The sequence below is a fragment of the Rhineura floridana genome, chromosome 2 (genome assembly GCF_030035675.1).
Source record: "Rhineura floridana isolate rRhiFlo1 chromosome 2, rRhiFlo1.hap2, whole genome shotgun sequence".
NCBI classification, from domain to species: Eukaryota; Metazoa; Chordata; class Lepidosauria; order Squamata; family Rhineuridae; genus Rhineura; species Rhineura floridana.
In genome coordinates, this window is record NC_084481.1 from 57,751,151 (window position 1) to 57,775,031 (window position 23,881).

General features: G+C 40.5%; 1 protein-coding gene across 7 annotated transcripts in view; it reads right to left on the bottom strand.

Moving 5' to 3' along the window:
* Positions 1 to 23,881, bottom strand: part of GALNT13 (polypeptide N-acetylgalactosaminyltransferase 13) — a 419,256-nt gene that overhangs the window by 295,568 nt on the left and 99,807 nt on the right. The window contains exons 1-2 of one of the 7 annotated variants that reach the window (XM_061608766.1): positions 15,758 to 15,775; positions 286 to 894 (exon numbers count right to left, since the gene is read on the bottom strand). The exons of 5 other annotated variants lie outside the window; for them this stretch is intronic. The gene's annotated coding sequence lies outside the window, so the exon portion shown is untranslated. Of the gene's footprint in view, positions 1 to 285; positions 895 to 15,757; positions 15,776 to 23,881 lie in introns of those variants that run through there. One more of the 7 variants, XM_061608765.1, reaches the window with a different exon arrangement.

The window sequence follows — 23,881 nt, forward strand, 5'->3', positions numbered from 1 at the left end:
CCAGTATGCTAGATACCAGACTGGGTAGTAAGCAATCTTTGCAACACTCCTCTCCGAACTCCAGCCTCAGAAAAACCATACAATAAATTTATATCCCACTTTTAGGAAACATGCTTACAATTCTATATAAATAAAACACATATATAAAACACATTTATAACCATATAAAAATCATAAAAGTTAAACACACAAACACAATAAAATTAGAGAGAGAGGCAGCTAGTGATAACATTAAAATAGCACTCAGTCCAATAAATCAGAGACCACATAAAGGTTTTTCAGTACCTGCTTAAAGGACTGCAATGACAGGGCCTGTTGAATCTCAATTGGGACAAAGTTCCAAAAATGTGGGGGCACTGCCAAAAAAGTAATCTCCCTTGTGTCTGATAGCACAGATGTTTATAGTATTTCATAGGTATGCACTGGACGCCATGTCATTGTTTTCCAGACTTCTTCTATATGGTGATAGATAGCAGTTCTCCATTCAGAAACCTTAGAGCAGGAGTGGGGTTCCTTTGTCCCTCCAGATGTTGCTGAATTACCCATCATCTCTGTTCAATTGGCCATGCTTGCTGGGGCTGATGGGAGTTGCAGCTCAGCAACATCTGCCTTAGACAAATCTTATCCCAATCTATCAATGTCTTTTAATCGTAATCACTAGATGGAACTTGCATATTCAGAGGCAATATTCCACTGAATACCAGATGCCAAGGAGCAATAGCAGGAGAGGGTGACTGCAGTCTTGTCCTGTTTGTGGGCTTCCCAGAAAGCATCTGTTAGGGCACTGGAGGAAGCAGGATGGTGGACAAGATGGTGGACTTTAGGTCGGATCCTGCAAGGCTCTCCTCAGGTCCTTGTGACCTGATAAACCCTCTTAATCCAATTTCTGAGCACCTGCCAACAGAAAAAGATACTTTTGAACTCAAACAGAACACCTTGAAAGGGAGATGGGTGGGAAAGGACAAGCTATCATTTTTCAAGGGTATCTTAGATTGGCCTATGTAAAAACAAGGAGTCCTTTGAACAACTTGTACACTTCCTTGCATTTGGATGAGATAGGATGAGGCAGAAAGTTGGCAACACTTATGTCCTGCAGCTTGTAGAAGACAGAAGCCATGCTCAAGTATTTGCCTGAACCCATGAGGGCTTAAAACAGAGCAGAGGGACATATGTAAGCCCTGCCCCCAATGTCCCCTACAATGGGGGCAGCTCTATAGATATTTTCACATTTAGAACCAAAGTCTGAAGAGGGTTTCTAACCCGCCCCCTGTGAGTGGGAACAACATGAGAACACTTAACAGTGTGTAAGTGTGTTCAACCCAACATACTTAGAACCCCCCATACACCTTTCAGATCACAGTGCTAAATGCACCAAGGTCTGAACAGCAGGCCCCACATCCATGAATGCAGATACTCCCTGCAAATTCAAAGCAGCAACCAGGGCTACCAGGACATTTGTGACCATTCTCACAGCTGAAATGAGATAAAAAGATAAGACCCAACACTGGAAATGTCAAGAAGAATGTACAAACCATTGGGACCTTTTGAGAGATGTGGGTTGGAATATGAAGGTACGCCTCAGAAAAATCTATTTATAGCAGCAAATCACTGATATATTGCAAGGAAATAATTTCAGCTGGGTCTTGCTTAACTATTTAATGCAAAATAAAGATCATGTGTCCATGTCAGCCAAGAGAATTGCACTTACCAGGATATTACCCTTATGTATCCATCTTATTAAGACACATAGAAATCTCTTAGGGAATGGTGACATGGATGATTCAAAAGTTGTGTGGTTAGTGTGCTGCCAAAGCTTTCCATGGCTGTTGGGAAGGGTGGGTTTTTGTTTGATAGAGAGATCGATAGTGAGATAGAGAGGATAATATCTGTGAGTCTCCTCCCAGCCTATAATTCTGTGCCTGCAGAGATGATGCGTGTGGTTTTTAGTAGAAGAAACTGCTGAGCTAGTAAAGCTAGCTCCTTTCGTAAGTTGATAGTTCTGGCCAAGCCAGTTACTTTGTTCGCTTGATGGGCCCATATTTATGCCAAAAAATGAGGTCCAGAGTAGTCCTATTGCTATGGGAACTCTTTCAGGAGAGAGGCCCTCCTCCTCCTTCCCCTGGATGGAGCCTCCCCCCCCATCCTGGAGCCAGAAAGTGGCCTGTGTGTGTTAGTCTGAGGTGAAGCTGGAAGCTTGCTTTCCCATCCCAAATAGGATTTTCAAGGCTATAAAATAAGATAAATGACACAAGCTAACTGGAACCCAATAAGTAAACAACTACAAATCTCCTGCAGAACTTAGCTCATTGTTTCTCTAAGAAAGAGAGGCTCATTTGTGTCTCAATTCTAACAAGTCTTCTGTGGCACACTCAGAAATCAAGTGTTATTGTCTCCAGTTCTTCTTTTCACTTATCAACCCTAGGATTGAAAGTAGAGTTTCCAATCAGAAATGATGTTACAATTTGGATCTAATATGACCCCTACATACCCATTTGTCTTTGGAAAGATAATAAAGTGTGAGCGGAGTAAAACTGGACATGGTAACATTCTCAACCACCCAATATGTAGCAAGTATTCAATTCAATGTAGCAAGTGTCACCTGGGATCTTTGAACCGTGGGCATGACAAAAAAACTGTTTCTGGAGAACCTGCCCAGCTACAGAGTATAGCTATGAACACCTTTATTAATTTGTGAATAATTGCTTTCCAAAAAGGGACAAAGAGGGTTCAAAAAATATAATTAGCAGCTGCATTGGTCTTCCTTGAGACTGGGAAGGCTGCACAGGGAGTAGGGAGGAGGAATGCTTTTCTCTCTGGGCTACATACAGTAGTTTATATAATCTCACCTTCATACCTATGATTGCATTAAGGTTACGTAATTTAAAACTCTGAAATCCAGGGAGAAATTCAGATGAGGAGAAGTCAGAAACATCCCTGCTTGCATACAATGCAACAATATGTGTAGGAGTTCAATTCATTATTTTTCCCACCACAACTTCGTAGATATATAGATCAGACCCAAAATTATGTAAATAGTATCTAGACTTGTGTTACATGCATATCAGACAAGATCATACCAATATCATGGCCATAGTCTCTTCATTTGTGGATTGTACATATATGTATAGTTAATAGATAATGTAAATGTAAGCTATTTAAAAGTTCTCATTCCACACAGTTAATCAATATTTCATCTTTAATTGGCAAATAAATGATGAAATGAACTGAAAACAATTTCAGTATATACACCAACTAGAATTAAACAGGATTTTTGTTCATAAATTAAACCAGTAGTGATGAAGCATGTCAAGAAATGTTAATGCAATATTGAATGCTAGCTTTTATTTTAGCTTTTCTATTTCCCAGTTGCCTCTCTGTCATTACAAGCACTGTGTCTTTCTTGACACAGCTTATGCATAATGCAATTCCTAATTATCATCACTGATTTATTTCATTTTACTCCAATACTAATATAAGGCACAAAATCTTTTTTTTCTTGTTCTCAAAAAGTACTAAATGATAATCCTGATGTTGTTCCCAAATGCAAAAAAAAACCCACAAAAAATTAAACTCTCAACTTCTACTCCATAGAATTCCACATAGGTGTGCTTCAAAGCCTCTGTGTGTGTGTGTGTGCGTGTGTGTACACATACACAATTTAGCCATTAGGGCTCAGCTGACTATCAGTCTCCACAATCAGTTGTCATTTCAACAAAGAAGCCCTTTTTCTTTAGAAAAGTAGCTATCTAAGGCAGTTTCAAGGGAAATAGCTATGGAGCTATCAAGTTTCCGGTCAAACCCTAAAGGGGCATGTCCAAAGAAGTTCTGCAATCTCTGCTGATGGAATTATGCAGTTCCTGGAAGCTGGAGCTGAAAGGCTGTACAACCTCCAGCAAGCATTAAGAGAAGTGGAAGAAGCTACCCAGGTGTTCAAGGGAGGGAATGCACAACTTTTGCCAAGGCCAAAAGGGCCTTGTCAGTTGAAGCTAGTTGCCAAACACAACTGAGCAAGAGTTCAGTCTATCTGTCTTTATATAGCCTCACACTGGTCCATGCAATTATCAGCAGCCATACTCTGCCTTTCCCTGCCCATTGTTAAATAGGAGAGTTAATACTAGGATATGTTAAGGTTTAACATAAGCAGCTTGCTATGTAGTTACTTCTTCACTGAAAACAGAAGAGCTTATTCCTATTATGTTGACAATATTGCAGTGCAAAAGACAACTGAAAAGACAGAGCTAGTGCATTTTAATCTGCAGTGAACTTGCATTATTACTTTTCCAAGAACTGAGAAAAAATATAGGAACACAGGAAACTGGATATAGAGGCTAGAGGTGGATATAAAAGGTGGCTCACACCACATTCTTCAGCCCTATTGTGAGCCTGCCTTCACAAGTAAACGGACACATGTGCATGGCATCACACCAAATGCTGCTTCCGCTCTCATTCCCTCCTGCCACCACATCATCTGTAGCTGAGAAGAACTAACAGAATCCTACCGTTAAATCCCTGGTAACAGAAGTCGTTCTACCTCCATCTAAGGCACATAATGTTCCTCAGTAGACAGCAATGACTCAGTGAGCCTGAGAAGGGTGATGGGCTTCAGCCAACATTTAATTGGTTGGTACGCTTGTCAGCCATTTTAGATGCGAAGCCAGCACTATGAATATACATTATATTTGTCTCAGCCTAAGGCTTATCAGATTTCAAGGTCTAGTAGGATGAGTGAGAAGTAACTGTCAAATTGATGCAGTGGGCAGAGGAGCAGGAGATGGAGAAAATTGTATGCATCACTTCCACAGAGTACTAAATTGCATAAGGCCATCCCTGTTGCAATAAGTAGCCAACCCATATCACATAGCAGATTGCTGCAAAGTGTGCTAATTGCAGCCTCCATGCAGTCATCAAAATCAGCATTATGTAAAACAGGGTTGAGCAGAAAATAGAGCTGGATCTACTGGTAGATCTCTGGGCCATTTTTTGGTAGATCACCAAGGATAACAGAAGCAACAACAATAAGGCTCTCCTCAAAGTGACAGAAACTATGAACTTATTTCTTTCCCTCTAACTTAAGTATAAGTGTATGATCTCCCCCTACTTTACATCCGGCTCTGTCTGGTGGATCTTGGGGTTCAAGTAAAAAAGGGGGTTCCAATCTTTAAATCTGCCCACCCCAATTCAAAGCATACTGCTGTACTTTAAAGGTAAAGGTGTCCCCGCACTTATAGTGCGAGTCGTTTCCGACTCTTAGGGTGACGGCTTGCGACGTTTTACTAGGCAGACCGTATATATGGAGTGGTTTTGCCAGTTCCTTCCCTGGTCTTTCTTTACCCCCCAGCATATGCCAGGTACTCATTTTACCAACCATGCATGGATGAAAGGCTGAGTGGACCTCGACCCCTTTTACCGGAGATTCGACTTCCTCCTTCCACTGGAATCGAACTCCAGCCGTGAGCAGAGCTTTGGCTGGATTACCGCCGCTTACCTCTCTGATTAATTATGATTGATATGAACCTGAAAGGAAGGCTTCTTACCATATAAAATTTCAAAAGAAGTTCTGGTCACCACTATAAATGCAGAACTGCAACAAACCTAATAGGGGGATTCTGTTGTTCCCCCTTCCTATACCACATAATCATATTTTCAGCCTGCTAAGTGTCCTTGTTTCATTCATAGTTTAAAATACTTAAATTCAGCTCCAGTTTGCTGAGATACCACTTCTAGTACCCAACTGCATGGAGATACTGAGAAATCACCTGATTCACAGGACACTCACTCCAACAAAATTCACTATAATTTACCACAGTGGCATCAAAATAGTAGGAAAATTATCAGAAGAGGACAAACAAGCTCACATCAACATTCTGCCAGACGGAACAAATCAAGATTGGCTCCATGTACATGTCCCTGGTCTTACAGATACAGTGACAGTTTCTGTGATTAACCATAATAAAGAACTGGTGCTTTTTATTAAGATTTTATTGGTCTTACTAAAAATAGAAGCCAGTGAAAGCACAGCAGTAGCAGCCCCTCAAGCAATCAATTAAAGAGGTGAAAATGGGGTGTTGGCATCCCTCTTGAAAGTGGAGGTTGAAGTCCACAGCTGCAAATAGAAGCACTGTCAGAGCTTGGAAAAGTTACTTTTTTGAACTACAAGTCCCATCAGCCCCAGCCAGCATGGCCACTGGAATGGGCTGATGGGAGTTGTAGTTAAAAAAAGTAACTTTTCCAAGCTCTGCGTTGCTGCACATATCTCCCCTGAGTTCCAGCTGATAAATAGGCATGACAGAACAATACACACAGAGTTTCCTCATCATGTTGGTTTCGCATTCCCATTGTCATATCTAACAAAGTAAAGCCGGGGTCATCACCAATGTGGCAACTGCAGGCTCACATGCACTCTCAGAGGCCTTTCTTCATGCTCATGAAGACTCCCCTGGTGAAATCAGGATTAAAGGAAGCATTCTATTGTAACCAACATAACAGGTTGTGGTGTGTGTGTGTGCTCGTGTGCTGCCCACAACATTTTCTCTCATTTGCAAATGTGCCCATGGGCCAGCACTTCCTAAAGTAGAGCCATCTATTAAAGCTCATACCACATGATCATCTCTTTTGTCTTATAGATGAACAGCTACCTAGTAGGTTTTACAAACTGGATGAAGGTCTGCACATATAAACAAGAGAACCAAATTTGCTGGCAAACTTCTAATACTTTATTCAGAGTTTTTGAAAACAAAATCCTCTATTGGAATAAGACCCAGGATACAAGTTAAGGATTAATAAGGGACACCAAGAATATTGTTACCATTAAAATAGCCTACCACTAGTCTCCATTACTAATGAAATAGTCTGCAGGTGTGTTTAAAGTATATGCTCCAACATATATAAAGATAACAAACCTAATAATAAAAAATACAATTCAGCTAATATACAGTGTTTTCTTACATGCCTGTACATACTCTTCAGGAAAGATACTGAACCCATTTTTTTAAAAAAAAATTAGGTTACTAGCTTAATAGATGATGAGAATGCAGTTACATAGTTTATCCTGAATTCAGAAAAGCATTTGACACAGTCCTGTATGGATAGATATTTTGGTTAGAAAATCAGATTATAATTCTGCATCAGATGGATTCATAGCTGGTTGGAAACTACTCAAAGAGTGCTCATCAACAGTTCCTCAAACTGGAGGGAGGTTTCATGTTAGGTGTCTCAGGACTAACTTAACATAAATAAATTAGATGAAGGAGCAGAGGAAATTCATATAAAATGTGGAGATAACACAAAACTGGAATGGACACCCCGTACCTTAGAAAACAGAATTTTAATATATATATATATATATATATATATATATATATATATATATATATATATATATCTAAAGGGATTCACACTGAAGAGGACAAAGATCCAATAGGCTCAAGTTACAGGAGGGTAGATTTTGGTTGAACATTAGGACAAATGTCTTGATGGTAACAATGGTGGGTTTTCTTTTGCTGATGGTCTTCAAGCAGAGGCTGGACAGCCATCTCTTAGGAGTAGACTACCTCTGTATTTTCTGCATTTTCTGTAGGTCTGCGTGGTTTGGATAACCTACAAAGCCCCTTCCAACCTATGATTCTTTGAATTTAAATTATATATTCCTTTTTATATTACAAAAGAGATTAACAAAGTGTCAGACTTTTTTGCAGATGTACTAGAGCATAAGCAGAATCAAGCCACACCACAGATATAATTATGCTACTGTCAGATGCACTTTGTTCACCTTTACTCCATTGTCCTCATTTTTAATATTCCTCTTAGACTTAATGAAGTTTTATTCAGAAAACAAAAGCCATACTCTACCTAGTCTCTCTTCTACGTCATATGAAATAGGTAATAAGAGACACACTCAAACATAGACTAGTCTCTGGTTGAGAAAACACAGTTGTTTCTCTTCTGCAGTACATACTTTTACCAGCTTCGGCTGGTAAGACAGCTGCGTCCATTTCTGGACCAGGATAGCCTGACCACTTTGTCCATGCACTGGTAACCTCAAGGCTGGATTACTTTAATGCTCTTGAGGCTGGTCCGGAAGCTGCAGCTGGTGCAAAATGCAGCGGCGAGACTGCTCCCTGGGGCAGGGTATCGCCAACATGTCACCCCGCTGCTGAAAGAACTGCATTGGCTGCTCATTTGCCACCGGGCCAAGTTCAAGGTTCTAGTTTTGGTCTACAAAACACAGCTTGGGACCAGGTTACCTAAAAGACCATCTTATCCCTGATATACCCAGTCGATCTCTGTGCTCTGCAGGTGAGGGCCTCCTGCAGATACCATCTTATCAGGAGGTCCGTTCTGCACAACATAGGAAACGGACCTTTGGTGTGGCAGCACCTACCCTGTGAAATTCCCTACTCTTAAATATTAGACAGGCACCATCTCTGTTATCTTTTTGGCGCCTGTTGAAGACCTTCCTCTTTCAACAAACCTTTTAAGTTGAGACCTTATCCCAGTCTGCTTCTGTGTTGGAATTGCTTTTTAATATATTTTTAAACCTTTTTTTAAACAATATGTTTTTTAACCTTTTTTTTAAAAAGTCTTCAAAGCTTCTTTTTTTAAATTTTTTTTAAAGTTGTTTTGTTTTAATGTATTTTAATGTCTGTTTTTATGATGTTTTAAAGTGTTTTTAGTGCTTTTGTTTGCCGCCCTGGGCTCCTGCTGTGAGGAAGGGCGGGACAGAAATGAAATAACAAATAAATAAATAAATAAATAAATAAATAAATAAATAAATAAATAAATAAATACTAGATTAACAGATGCCACAAAGCATGAATGCCTGCCCAAGTAAACATTTGAGTACAATATAGCAAATTCATATGGAATATAGTATGGGAAGGCAGACCACATCTTATTGACACAACTATTTACACAGGAACACAGGAAGCTGTTTTATACAGAGGCAGACCATTGGTCCATCTAGTTCAGTATTGTCTACACTGACTGGCAGTAGCTCTCCAGAACTCCAAGCCCTACTGAGAAATGCTAGGAATCAAACCTGGGACCTTCTGCATGCAAAGCAGATGTTCTACCCCCGAGATACAGTCTTCTACCCCCTTAATGTTTTTAAATACCCCAAAATGATAAGAAGAGTCACTGAAAGATTGAAAGGTTGATTTAAATCAGCCCTATCATTAATGTTGTGTTAGCCAATATGCAAAGTGAAAAATGGAGGGGGGGTGTCAAGTATGAGAGCATGGGACAGAATGCAAAGGACTCCAAGAATATATATATATATATTATTTGACAATATTTATATACCACTTAATCAACTAAAACCTCTAAGTAGTTTAAAGAAAATGCCAAAGAAGTGCTATTGAAGCCTTGATGCCCCACTCCCAGGACGCTGAGGAAGAATACAACTGACTTGTACATCTCCCAGCTCCAAGAGAGATTTCATACCCAAAAAAATCACTTGTTTAAAAACAGAGAGAGTGTGCTGTATCCAAAAGTCATATCTTGGCAAGTTTTATTCTCCATCACTGGATTTGTTGCTAATTAGATCAGTACCTATTGCTTCTCTTACAAGATGAATCACAATATCAAGTTATTTATATGCCCCCTCTTCAGTTGACAAAAGCAGAGTGGTTCATAAAAGGGAAAAAAAGTCAATTACAATAAAACCACCGTCAATGAAAATCAAACTTCAATGACATGTTAGAAGGCCTGGACAAATAGGAAAATATTTTGCCTGGTGCTGAAATGAACATCAGGTTTGATGCTAGGGAAGTCTCCCTGGGACAGAATGGGTATTTACACACCACCAAAAAAGAGGATATGTATAATAAAAGGGATACTAATTTGCATGGCATTTGCATATGCTAGTTTATGTATACAAGTACAAATTTTGAAATAATGACCATAATTAAACAGAGTGACAATACATCTCACCGTAAAAGGGAAGACTATGGCCAGGTGACCCATGTGCCTGCTCACTCTGCTGCCCAGGTGGTGCTAACCGTTGATGAGCAACCTCAAGTCTCTTGCTCTCTCTTCTTACAGTTCTTTATCTTTAAAATGGACTGGGGCTGGGCAGCACTTAAAACAGAGTGCTGTCCTTTGTAAAGCAGAGCTCATGGCCACCCCACTCTGGTGAGGGCATTCCACAAATGGAGCACAAGTGTGAAGGTCCTCTCTCTGGTCACTAGTTGGCCTAACTTCTTAAAGCTGCTAGACATGCAAGAAGAGCCCCTGACTATGACTGTACAGTTCAGATTGCACAGATCACGTGGGGAAAAGAGGTCTTCGGTTCCTGTGTCTTAAACTGTTTAGGGCTTTAAGAGAAATTGTGCTCAAAAATGGACCAGCAATCCACATAGTTTTTGTTATTGTAAATGGTCCTAGTTAGTAGCTTAGCAGCAGTGTTTTTGAACTAACTGAAGTTTCAAAGCAATCTTCAAAAACAGCCCTACATATAATTCATTCTAGAAATCTAATCTAGAGGTTACCAAAGCATGGATAACTGTGGCTAGGATCTCTCTGTCCATGCAGGGACATAGGCGCTATAAAGTGCTATGTGCCAGAGAATCCAGTGACAAGGCTGAGGCAGTCGGTACCACCAGATGGCAAGCTTGATCATTTAAGGGGAGTGCAACCCCGTCAGGAGAGCAGGTGAATACCACCTTGAACTAATTCAAATTAGGCCCACAAGCCACTTCAATAGTTCTAAGTCATCACCTTTTTTTGCCATAGCATACTAAGGTATATTCTGTTCCCCTGGAAGGTGCTACTACTTTTTGAATTAACCTAATTATTAGAGTAGGGTTTATTAAAGTTGACACTAGCCACTGTAAAATCAATAAACCTGAATTCTCAAAACAGCACTTAATTAACTCTGAGTACGATACAACAGTCACCTTATGCTGTAGATCCACAAAACTGCATTTCTTCAAACGAAATAAATGGTTTTAACTTAAACAGTGAAGGTTTCTTTGCTAACTTGAAATTTTCAAGCAGATACTAGAGAGGTTTTTGTCTACATCTAATCAAGAACTGGACCTGCATTTCTTAAGCAAACATGTATCCCCATATGAGTATACTAAACTGATGAAATTATTTTAAAGGCCCTACTCTGTATCACAGAGTGGTAAGCGGCGGTAACGCAGCCGAAGCTCTGCTCACGGCCGGAGTTCGATTCCAACGGAAGGAGGAAGTCGAATCTCCGGTAAAAGGGGTCGAGGTCCACTCAGCCTTCCATCCATCCGTGGTCAGTAAAACGAGTACCCGGCATACGCTGGGGGGTAAAGAAAGGCCGGGGAAGGAACTGGCAATCCCACCCCATATATACGGTCTGCCTAGTAAATGTCGCAAGATGTCACCCTAAGAGTCAGAAACGACTCACACTATAAGTGCGAGGACACCTTTACCTTTTTACTCTTTATCCAACCAGAATGGAAGCAAAATCATCTACAGCAGTGGTTTTTAAACTCCCCCCCCCATGAACCACTTGAAAATTGGTGAGGGTCTTGGTGGACCACTTTTTCTACTTGTTGTAGCAATTGTAATGTGCTGTGCTAGATTCTGTATGATTTTTTTTTAAAACAGACATGCCTCAGACTACCTGAATGAACCTTGCAGACTACTGGTGGTCCATGGACCACAGTTTGAGTACTGCTGATCTACAGCAAAGCTCTCATAATTGTGAGCCAGGGACTGGAGAAGGACATTTCACAAGAGGTGATCTGTCCCATCCCTTAAATAGTAATTTAAGCTTTGAGTAATTCAAATTCTTTCTGGGTGCTTATATATTAGTAAAGATTTCTATTACTTTTTAAATCATTTTTTAGATTATAATATGTGTAAGCCACCTGAGCATATAGTTAGATGCTAAATAAGTACATGTCTAGATCAAGGAACTCCTTTCCTAAATGAGAAAGGAGGCTTTTCCTAACAGTATATACCAAGTCTATTATTTCTGATGCACTGTTTCCACAGACAAACACTGCATTTGACCAAGGCTGAAATCCTATGCAGCTGGTAGCACATTATATCTAACTCAGTGGGACTTATTTCTCAGTAAACATGGATAGGATTGAATGAGAACAGATTAGGAGTGGGGAAACTTTGGCCCTCCAGATGTTGCTGAACCTAAACTCCCATCAGCCCTAGCTAGCATGGTGAATGGGCAAGGATGATGGGAACTGTAGTTTAGCAACATCTGGAGGGCCAGAGGTTCCTCACCTGGGAAAGATGGACAAGACTAAGTAATAATGATTTCCATATACTCATAACATTCTACACTTTGTAGAGTGACATTTATACCTGTGAAGAATGGCAGGATCGCAATCTAATACATTATTATTTACTCCTACTACTAAACCTCAGGCCAGTGATTTCTGTTTTACTCTATGCAGATGATGTTGGTCATCTATCTGAGACAAAAGTTGGTTTGAGATGACTGATGGAACCAGTTTCTGAATATTGTCAAAAAGAATGAATTCTAATAATCCCTGACTGTCTGCCACTGCACATGAATCCTCTTTCTCTGCATGGTGTGGATGGAGCAAGCTTAGGTTCCAATCAGCTGGTACTATTGTACCATTATCCAGGCTGGACGTGTATGTGCCAATCAAAGAAGTTGGTTGATACTGGTGGGTGGGGCTTCAGGCATAGACTGGAAGAAAACTTCCTCCCGCTGGTATATGCCTAGGCCATTTAAGCCAACCTGCGCAGCAGCTTTGGCACCATTGCCTACTTCCCCACCCACCCTCCTTGTATTTAACTTGTATGTGCAGTGAATGGAAATTAGTCACCAATTAACAGAGCAGGGAAAAACTTTTAGTCACAGCTGCAATTTTGCCTTCCTCATTGCTAAAGTGCATCTTCTGTTGTAGTTATAGTCTTTTATTATTGAATTTGACACAACCTGGCCAGGGAGGGAACTGGATACTAAGCCAAATAATCTCCAAGGGTGTACTGGCTGGCTCCTTATTGCCTGGGCCCCAAGTTCATGGGGGCGGGGGCGGACACCACTGGAGTAGGTTGCCATGTACCCAGATTGCTGGCAGGACCCACAAGAAATGGTCTGTGCTGCCTAATGGTTGCCCAGCAGACAGACAGATCCTTGACCTATGCCAGATAATGAAGATAATGTAACCTATAAAAGTTATGGTCAGGTTTAATCCATCCTCTGGTGTTGTGGCACTTTATTGCTCTTGCACATCTGGCTAGTACACAATCCCAGATACTGATGTTCTCCAAACAACACAGACACACATGTTGTGAGCATTAATGTTCCACGTTTGCATTGTGCTTATAATGTAAATTAGCAGTATGAAATTGAATGTCTCCTGGCAGTGTTAGCCACTGTCAGGATCATACAATTTTGGCTCAGAGAAGTTTTGGGATGATTGATTTGATAACCAAAGTACAATACAAAACAGAATACTCTACAGTGTCAAGCATTACCGTACCCCCAAATGACAACAAAACGAAGACACTACACATAAAGTGAATATTTACTATAACTTCACAGCAGCCTTTACACTTGAGAAATCAAGGTTAACCCTACACTAAAGCAAACAATACCACAAGGCAGTTAAAGACCTTTGTTGCTGAAGAACGTTAGTGAACTCTGCTCTTAGGCTGGCATATAAAAATGTTTACAGCAACTACTCCAAACGAACAGCAGACTCAACAGCATACTTCGCTATTGTTGCTGTCAAAAGAAGAATGTCAATGTACTATATGTATAAAAATAAAACATCATTATTCAGACTTGAGAGCTTTGCACAATGTTAAGTTAGCTTCTGTCAACCCTTCAGCTTATTTCATATATAGATTGGACCTTTTTGATAATGGGAAATAGAAAAAATGCAGGTAATACATTGCCTATGCACAACAAAACTAAAATAGTGTACACCACTAGGAAAACTTATCCAGCTGCAATGCCTTATTCTACTAAACTCATTATCTTTACTACAAATCATCATATTGAGTTCTATATTCAAACAGAAAAGAACATTACAACATCCAAGTACACAAGCTGCGTTTCTTTCAACATTTATTAGTATGCTGGTAATTAGTGTTCCCTCAGCAGAGCAAAACAAAAACACTTCACACTAAAATGCAGACTACTCATTTTTACAGGCATCCTTAGAACAATTATATTTAGAAATAAAGGAAACTAGTGTTTTAATGTACAATAGTCACAGTAGTTCAAGCACAGAACTGCCTATTACTGCCGGCATTACCGGAGAAGACAAAGAATGAATACAGACCCCACAATGAATTTGGCAAGGAATAACAGGGAAACTAGTCAGCTTTCTATGCAAACCGCAGAATTATTTGACCATGTAAGAATGTGGCTGCTTAATTAGAGTAACATGCCCTCACAGGAGACAGTCTTGCTGTGCAAGGGTAATGCTGACCTGGAGGATGGAAGGGGGGGCATAAATAGGTAATCAATAGGGCATATGAAAATACTTTACGCTGGAACACTCACAAAGCATAAAACTGGAGTTTGAGAAATTTCTTCTATACTGCCGAGGTAGCCAATGTGGTTCCCCCCAGATATTGCTGGACTACAGCTCCTATCACCCCTTGACCATTGGCCATGCTGGAGGGCACTATGTTGGCTACCCCTGTTTTATAGCTAGTAACTAGACCTGCAAGGTTTATTTGGCAAAGTCACTTTAAAACTTTAAATTGTGAATTAAAATTTGGTCCTCAGCCCATAGGGTTGACAACAACAAAGCACTCTCCTGGCTTAAAACATGATGGAAGAGAACCTTGGGGATAGTTCAAGAAGGATAGTAGCACCATTCCCTCCCAGTCCACACAACATTTCCATACACAAGCATGACTATTGGATGGCTGCAGCCTGCAACAGAAAGGCCTGCTTCTACAAACCACAAAACTGAACGGCTTGATTATAGAACATGAGGGGGAAAGACTTTTCTGAACTAGATCCTCACTAAGTAACAATGTATTTGTCCAGTCCATGAAATAATCTAAAGAGTAAATGTACATGTTTTATTGTACAAACATTAATTGGGAAGTTAAGTGATTTCACTCTGGCAAATCATGTTTACACATAAATATTCATTCAACCCATATTTCACAGCAAACTCCATGCCACCATAACATGCCATGCCACCATAACATGCATTATTCCTTAAATACAAGTACTGATAGGAGACCCAGCACCAGCACTGATGAATGGTTTAGAAGTGCCCCTCACTGGCCCAACCAACTTACTGCCTTCTTTGCCAGACCCCCGGTTAGCCATTTTAGTGGTGGGTGGGTGACGGTGCTGCTTCTGAATAGAGCCATGTTCACTCCCATCTACCGCGGCCACCTGCAACTCTAATTTACCTAAAATGCAATGCGCCAGCCCATAGATTTTATAGATCATGTAGATCCACTGTGGCAATAGTGTCAGGAGAAAAATAAAAAACACAGCCACATTGTGGGAAGAGGAGATTGGTGTGGCTGAAGGTACCCATTGGTGGCACCATACTGGGTGCCCACTGAAGTCTGGCGCCAGTTTTGATTGATAGGCCACCACCACTACTAAACTAACTGAAGCCCCAATTCTAAGACAAATGGGTAAACAGAATAGCAGACTGTAATATGCTAGTCTGAAATCTGTATACTTCCCACAGGTCCTGTTTTATCCAGCCATCATCATCAAGCAGGCCTATACATAAGGGCAACATCCAATGGTGTCCAACCACTTCTGCAATGGGACTTTTCTCCACCCTCCCCCCCCACATACCTCCAAAATCTGCTATGGAGAGTAACTCGACCCTCTGGAAGTGATGGGGGGCGCTAGAGGGGAAGAAAAGGAAGGCAAAGTTCTGTTGTGCTAGCAGATACCGGTTTGCATTATGAGTAACATATATGAATATATGAACTGATAGGTACATCACATTCATGTTGGCTGGGCAAACAACATACACTTGGTAGCCCTCATTATTGAGGCTTACTGGGCACATGTTGACAGAGTATGGAGGCACATACTCCTTCACAAGATCAGATTCCATGTGGATCTCATGAATGGCTTCACTGAACTGCATAGTAGAAATAATGGTCATGAGACACACCTTGACAAATCAAGGATGAACAATATTTACACACCCTCCCTACAGCCCTGTGTGGAGACAGACACATTCGTGGGAAATAAAAAACAGGATTGCACCCGCTCATCCTATCTCTGACCTGCACATGTTCAGGTTGCTATTTGCATAACAGTCGACATGGATGCACCCTCGATTTTTACAGGTAATGGATCAGATGAGTGTAAAGGGCACCTTAGATATAGAAGTCAGGGGCATGGGATGGAGGCATGATCTCAGTCCCCCTGTGCTGTGATCATTAATATTTTCTATACAAATTCACATCTATATAGAACCAGTGGTATATTTTGACAGAGCAGCAAGTGTTCTTTTTAAGACAATCTTCACCATATGAAACCCATACTTTAAAAATGGATATTTCTTATCAAAGACAAATTCCATGGCTAATCTTCTGGTTGGCTGAATTTTGATACTTTAATACATTCCATGATGCTTGCAACTGAGTATATTATTTAAGTATCATGTGGTTGCTTTTCAAGAGTTGCTTTGCTTTGCTGCTGACATGGTCAGGTCGACAAGTGATGATAGATTTTGAGTGCACTGCATCACAGCTTGAAAATGAGAGCTGACATACTTGAGATTCACAGCACACTTACACAAGCAAAAAAGAAAAAAAACTAGGGATGGAAAAAAGTTTAAATCCTATGAGAAGGAGTAGCAAGATAGATTTTTCTTTTTAAAATAACACACACATACTTCAGTAAGTGTGGTCAGATTTTCCTTTTTTAACTAAATGCGAAATAAAAGAGTAGTGCAGTAGTAACTTAAAAAACACATTCATGGAAACAAAATCAATTGGTGATGATGGAAGAATAAAACAGAATCTGAAGCAAACAGGGTGAGATAAGAAAATGTTGTAAATAAACTGGTTTATCAGACAATGCATATCTGGTTTTCAAAGCCAGAAAATACCCACCCAGGTATAGTAAACTTACTCTTCGTATTAGGCAAAGGAAGGTGGTCACTTTAGTTTCATTGATCAAAATATCACCACACTCATAAGGAGCAAAGCATTATGACATTGCAGTAGAACAGAGATTGCAATGTACACTGTCATTTATTTACCACATTTATATGCTACCAAATAGCAACATTCTCAGGGTGGCTTACATAACTATTTTTTGAGGCATGGATATTGGATAAATGGCGTTTCCAATTAAAAGCAAGTTGGACATAATAGCTTTGAGTAGTAAACAAAATATTCTTGTACATAGTACACAGAAGAAAACTCTGGTAACCACAGTGTCATCTAGGCAACTATAAACCAAAGTGGGAGTTCAAAATATTTTATCTTGAATATATGGAAGAGCTACTACCAATGAAGATTTAGAATGGAAGTGGAAGAGGAAAATGTCGTTGTTCTGTGCCTTCAAGTCGATTACGACTTATAGCGACCCTATGAATCAGCGACCTCCAATAGCGTCTGTCATGAGCCACCTTGTTCAGATCTTGTAACTTCAGGTCTGTGACTTCCTTTATGGAATCAATCCATCTCTTGTTTGGCCTTCCTCTTTTTCTACTCCCTTCTGTTTTTCCCAGCATTATTGCCTTTTCTAGTGAATCATGTCTTCTCATTATGTGTCCAAAGTACGATAACCTCAGTTTCATCATTTTAGCGTCTAGTGATGGTTTAATTTGTTCTAACACCCAATTATTTGTTTTTTTCATGGTCCATGGTATGCACAAAACTCTCCTCCAACACATTTTCTCTTATCCGCTTTTTTCACTGTCCAACTTTCACATCCATACATAGAGCTCGGGAATACCATGGCCTGAATGATCCTGACTTTAGTGTTCAGTGATACATCTTTGCATTAGAGGACCTTTTCTAGTTCTCTCATAGCTGCCCTCCCCAGTCCTAGCCTTCTTCTGATTTCTTGACTATTGTCTCCATTTTGGTTAAAGACGGTGCCAAGGTATTGATAAACCTTGACAAGTTCAATGTCTTCATTGTCAACTTTAAAGTTACATAAATCTTCTATAGAAGAGGAAAATAGTGTTTAGTTACATATCAGGTATTGTTTAACAAAGATATAAAGTTGGATTTTAACATAACACAGAAGGCTAAAACCTGAAAGATATCAATTTATTTCATTTAATGACAGAGTTATTAATACATTTCCCCCAGCTCAACCACTAATAACATTCACAAATGTTATAATCAATGATACATCACGACTGCTTTTTTTTTTTAAAATGAACCCAGCAATTCAAATGCATGAATTATTTCTGGGTGGGCAATTCTTTCAGAGTCCCTAAATCATACCATAAATTTTGTACAGGTTAAAGAGACTATATTAGCAAAGTATCAGAATGGCAAAGTCTGCAGCCTGCATCTCATCTTTAAAAAAACTGAATTCCAGGCAGTTCTCAAACTTCCGTTTTTCAGAACCCAGTTATCCTGAAATAAATTGAACTTGTAGTGAAGCACATGCAACTGTCTTAACTCAAAAATGTTTACTACTAATACATTAATATAAAAGCAAACTAGGGTTGCCAGGTGTCTGGTTTTTGCATGAACACTCTGGTTTTGAGGGGTCCTCTCCGGGTGAGTCACCATAATCTCCGGACTCTTAGCTTCAATTTTAAAAAAAAATAAGTTTCTAGATGGTCTGGTTCAAAAGATATAAACCAAAACATCACCACTCCCCAACTTCTGTTAGTGCCGGCTGCTCTAATCCCTGCCCTTTTAGGTTTTTAAGCCAGTAAGTGAAGTCAGGGTTGTGATTGACAAGATTTGTTGACCCCTAGCAATACCTAAACCCCATTTCAAGTTCTGAGAATAATTTCCTTTTCCTGCTTGTCTCACATCAGGAACTCAGTAAATTCATAGCTTTCAGCAGCATAAAAAGTACTTTCTCTGTACAGGATTGAGACTTGCTTCTGAGTAAGCATGTATAGGATTGTATTACAACAGAAGATCACAGCAGGATCTTGGTGGGCATACACAGTAAACAATTTTAGTTATAATAATAACAAAAGTGTGCATGCAGGTTTTTTAAATTACTTGCAAAAAATGGCATATTTTTCTAATTAAGGAGTCAAACAAGTCTAAATTTTACTGGACTGTTGAAGAGGGCATCTTACTTATCGTATAACCTGTTTTGAAAACCTTCCCAATATGAAGCTTTTCTGGGAGTAAAGCTGCAATGCTAATTCCACATACCTGGAAGTTTATTGAATTCAGTAGGACTTACTTTTGAGTAGACATGGTGAGGATTATGCTGAAAACCAATGGGAATTTTAAGTGAACATAGAAGATTGTGATGTAAATCTTTCTCTTCCACTCCAATCCTTTTTTTAAAGCAATTAGGCAGGGCTAACTTAGGTGTCACTGCTTTTATTTGGCAGGAAACTAACTTTTTTTTTAAAAAAATTATTCAATGGCCAGCTGGTTTTGACAATAAACTATTACATGGGGTGTATGTATTTTTACATCTCTAGTGTGTGTGTATATGGAATATTTATGTCCTGCCCAGAGTGCAAGACACGAGATAGAGGCAAGACTGGAATTAATTGTTGTTTTATTAAAGTAACGGTTACATCAAAAGTAGTGCGCTTCACAGACTTAACTATGCTTACTCACTACTATCCCTAACTAAGCTACCTAGGCATACTCTGCAGCATGTGAAGAAAGTTGACTTAGCACCCTTAAGTAAGGAAGGTCTTCGCTCATAATCTCTGACTCCTCCAGAGTTCCACCTTCTGGCTGACCTGCTTCTCGTGGTGTCTCGCATGGGGTGAGGGGGGGAGAGACTCTGCTGGCCCATTTGACAGTACAGGCTCAATAGGTGCCGGCTCGGCTTCAGGAGACGGGAAAGTGTTTGAAGTGCCAGGCGGGGAGTCGGGGGGGTGGAGCTGGTGCATGTGACTAATGTAGTTTTTAACCAAAGATGTAGGTGGTGCATTTGCAAATTCCTTCCCCCCATAAAGGTACCAAATGGGTGAGGTTTCTTTCACAACATAGCATACCAATGGAATAGGAAATCTCAGTGGAGTTTTTGTTTTTACCCCACTTTTTCCCACTTTATGACATACCATACTTGATGAACAATATTGTTTGACATCTTCAGAAATGTTTGGCCAACAATAGTGTTCAGCCAATCTTTTCTTGGTCTTCTTTATTCCAAGATGCCCTGAACATGGGACATCATGGGCTACCTCTAGCAATCTAGCTATCATTTTTCAGCTCCTCCCTGAACCTTTGTGTCTCTGTGTCAGAGACCATTCAAAACCATGTATCTCTCTCCGCAGGCCTGCTAAGGGTTGCTATGGTGACCTCAGGCTCAAAAACAGGTTCCACCCTGTTTTCTTCAGTCTCTGTTGAAATGGCTTCTGTTGCTTTGCCAAGTTGTTGTCTGGTTACCACATATATTTTTCCTTGTGCCCCCATAACATCTCTTCCCAGTATCACTGGTTCTTGTTGTTGGGCATTAACACCTACTTGACATATCTCCTCCCTTCCTCTCCACCTCAATTTTATCAGGGCCATGAGTATGCTCTCTGGTTCACCCCTCACTCTTTGGATTGTCACAGTTTCCTGCGGTAATATTTCCTCAGATTTTATCAAATCTGGCCTCAGTAACGTCTGAGCAGCACCAGTATCAAGCAATGCCCAATAATTTGCCCCTTGAACACACACTTCTTCCCTCAGACTCGTATCAAAGTCTTTTACATTTGTCCAGTTTTTCTGGCAGAACTGAACCTTCTTCGTTTCTAACTCCCTTGGTTCTGTTTTCACTGCCCTTCCCTGAGCAGGATTACCAATGGGGTTGGCAACCTCACATTGAAAACGTAGGTGCCCCGGTCTACCACATTTATAACATAATTTCTCCTCCATTTTGGGGTACACAGATCCACTCTGGGGTGTCCTGTGCCCATCAGACTTTATTGGAGGACTCACTCGCTGTGGTACCACATCCTTTCTGCCACCATTATATGGTCTGGGTTTAAACTCTCTTGATGTTTTGCTCACCCAGCCAGTTCTATTTGAGGCAAAGTGATCTGCCAACTCTGCTGCCTCTTGAACAGATTTAGGGGAACGGTCTTTGACAAGGAGCCTTATTTCTGGTGGCAACTGGTGGTATAATTGATCCAGTATCATGAGGCTTTTCACCTCTTCTACTGATTGAGCTTTGGCACTTCCCATCCACTTTCCAAATATGTCCACCAATTTTGCTCCCAGTTCAACAAAAGACCTTCCTGCCTGGATCTGGCAGTTTCGAAATAACTTCCTGAAATAGTCAGGTCCCAGTCTGAATCTTTTGTACACTGCCTCTTTAAACTCGGCATATGTGATGGGCCTGTCTGAGGGGAAATATTGGTATACCTCTGCCAATTCCCCTATGATTAGAGTTGATAAATATTGCATATATTTATCCTCCGGTATCCCCCACATCTGAGCTGCCTTTTCGAAGGTGTTGAGGTAAATTTGTGGATCTTGACCAGGCTCATACACTGCAAAGTCTTTTGGTGTAACCTTTATCTTTGCTTCATTTCTGTCCTTTCTTGTTTCATCAGAATGAAACTTCTCTCTTTCAAATTTTAACTTTTCCACCTGTATTTCAGCATCCACTCTCATTCTTTCAGTATCCATTCTCATTCTCTCCATTGCAATCTCTCTATCTTTATCTTTTTCCTCTCTATCCTTATCTTTTTCCTCACGTTCCCATCTTAACTTCTCTCTTAAATACTCTATAAAAGCGGGATTGCTTGAGTACCCTTCTGCGGTCTCTTCCCTGACAGGTTGTTTTTGTTGGACAGATGCGAATGCTATCAATGCTACTCGCAATTCATCTACCCCTTTACCCTCATGAGGTAAATTGAATGTTATGCACTTCTCCACCAGTTCCTCTCTTTTCATCTTTATACATTCAGCCATGTTTTTAGGAGTTCACTCACACTTTGACACACACTCTTTGCCAGTCACTCTCACAAGTAATCTTTGTTTGTTATTTCTTTTAGCCACACCACTTTTAGGGACTCTCTATTGTTCGTATCCCACCACTACAGCCACCACATGTGATGTCCTTCCCCAGCACCACCTGTGAAGCTCTCACTTGGGGCTACCAGCAGACAGGAACGTCAGGTTTATTCTTACCCTTTACAGCTCTAGCACAGATCTCCCTAGATCCCACTGCTAGGCAGCACCACCAGTCACTTTCTGTAACCCAAACTCCCAGAGACTTTGCCTAAGTCTCTCTATAGCTTGTTACTTTGTGACTGTGTGCCTATGCTGTTCCCAACCCCCTCGTATCTTTATATTTAAAGCATACAACTCTGGGTTGCTCTGGATACGTGACTTGTTACAATCTCTCCACCGCTGCCACCATTAGATACAGTTTCTGTTCAGCCTTGGTAATTACCATGCCCTCCCTTCTGGTCTGTATATTCCCCCAGCCAAGGATCAGGCCTTTGGTAAACCAAACAAGTATTTATTTAATATCAGAAATAACGAGATTACTTAAGGAATGTTTCACAAACGTATGGTTTCATCTATATTCTGTTAGGTACTTAACTTCTTACTAATTGCCTCAGAACCCTGACTCACTCTCAAACACCACCTCTTAATTCACCACTAAACACCACCTCCACCTCTCAAACACCTCTCAATTCACCACCTCCAAGATTCAACTGTCATTCTTCCATTTATACTCCCAGCCATTCAAACGCTCAGCCAATCATCCAGCATTCTACTGCTCATGTACTCCCTCCTCCTCTTTCACTCCACTTACCATATTTACAATATAAGCAGGAACATCACAGTGCGCGCGTGAGGTCATCCCCCAACAGCTCTGTTGGGGTGTGTGTAGGTGGAGTGAGGCCTTCTTTGGCGGGAGAACTGTCTGTGGAGAACTGGCAGACTGTCACCGACACCCCCTCCCTCATCGGCGGGAGAACTGCCTGTGGGAACTGGCAGACTGTCACCTACACCCCTCCCTCATTGTCCTCGAAAGCCTCGTCTACCTCTGATTCCCCCCCCCACTGCTGTATCTGAGGAAGTTGAGGGTCGACCGACTTCCCTCCCTGATCCTCCTGAGAGAGCTGGGGCTCAACAATTTACAACAGGCCTGTGAGGTAGGATTGGAAACAAACAAGGCAGCTCACAACAAGAAATAAAGCCATTTAAAATCCAATAACCATAAAATAAGTATAAAATAGTTGCAAAACAGCTTAAACTGCTATGATTCTGAATTTTGGATTGGGTGAGTGAAATTCCTTATCACTGAATTGCAGTCCTGTGCATTGAATACACTGGGACTTGCTTCTGAATAAACATGAATAGGATGGCATTATAGATATTTTTACAGATTGTGTATATAAGAAACATCGTTGACATTCATGCTTATATAAATATTTATTCATACTATGTCTTGATATGTATCTGATTTCACACTATGGTTGTAAATTATTATTTTTGTTGTTATGTGCCTTCAAATCGATTATGACTTATGGTGACCCTATGAATCAGCGACCACCAAGAGCATCTGTGAGCCACCTTGTTCAGATCTTGTAAGTTCAGGTCTGTGGCTTCCTTTATGGAATCAATCGATATCTTGTTTGGTCTTCATCTTCTTCTACTCCCCTCTGTTTTCCCAGCATTATTGTATTTTCTAATGAATCATGTCTTCTCATGATGTGTCCAAAGTATGATAACCTCAGTTTCATCATGTTAGCATGGTTTAATTTGTTCTAACACCCAATTATTTCTCTTTTTCACAGTCCATGGTGTGCACAAAGCTCTCCTCCAACACCAAATTTCA